At 65.7% G+C, this 510-nt stretch overlaps 1 protein-coding gene across 2 annotated transcripts in view; it reads right to left on the reverse strand.

The window, feature by feature from the left end:
- Positions 1-510, reverse strand: part of TPRA1 (transmembrane protein, adipocyte asscociated 1) — a 19,070-nt gene extending 18,560 nt beyond the window's left edge. Inside the window, exon 1 of one of the 2 annotated variants that reach the window (XM_011971283.1) lies at positions 489-510. The gene's annotated coding sequence lies outside the window, so the exon portion shown is untranslated. Of the gene's footprint in view, positions 1-63; positions 277-488 lie in introns of those variants that run through there. The other variant, XM_011971285.1, reaches the window with a different exon arrangement.

The raw sequence follows: 510 nt of genomic DNA on the forward strand, positions 1-510 counted from the left end.
AAAAAAAAAAAAAAAAGTGGGCGAGACCAATCAAATTCCCAAGAGGCGGAGCAGTCCGCTGACCTCTTAAAGAGACAGCACAGAGTGGGTGCGGAGGCGCGACGCTGCTTCAAGGAAGAGAGAGGCTTGCCTTTCTCACTCGGAAAGCGGGCGGAATCGAAGACTGGAAAGCTGAGGACGCGCCACCTCTCGCCCTGCGCGCCTTACAGCTGGCGGCAGTTGTCAGTGGACCAGCTGGCGGTAGCCGCGCTCCACCTCCCGGCCGGGGCCGCAGCCGGACCGGCGTGACCCCGCGCCCCGAGCGACTCCTGACTGCCCAGCGCTTCTCCCCTGGGTTCCCACACCCAGGGCCTTCCCTCCCAAACGCCGCCTCGGCCGTCCGAGCTGTGCCCGAGCGGCAAGGGGCAGCTCGCGGAGCAAGGAGGAGCACCGCGGCTGGGCTTCCCCTCTAGCTGCGGCAGGAGACAGGGAGAAGGCCGCCTCCTTACCTGAAAGCCCTGGCCGCGCTCA

The sequence above is a fragment of the Mandrillus leucophaeus genome, unplaced genomic scaffold (assembly GCF_000951045.1).
Source record: "Mandrillus leucophaeus isolate KB7577 unplaced genomic scaffold, Mleu.le_1.0 Scaffold121, whole genome shotgun sequence".
Taxonomy (NCBI): domain Eukaryota; kingdom Metazoa; phylum Chordata; class Mammalia; order Primates; family Cercopithecidae; genus Mandrillus; species Mandrillus leucophaeus.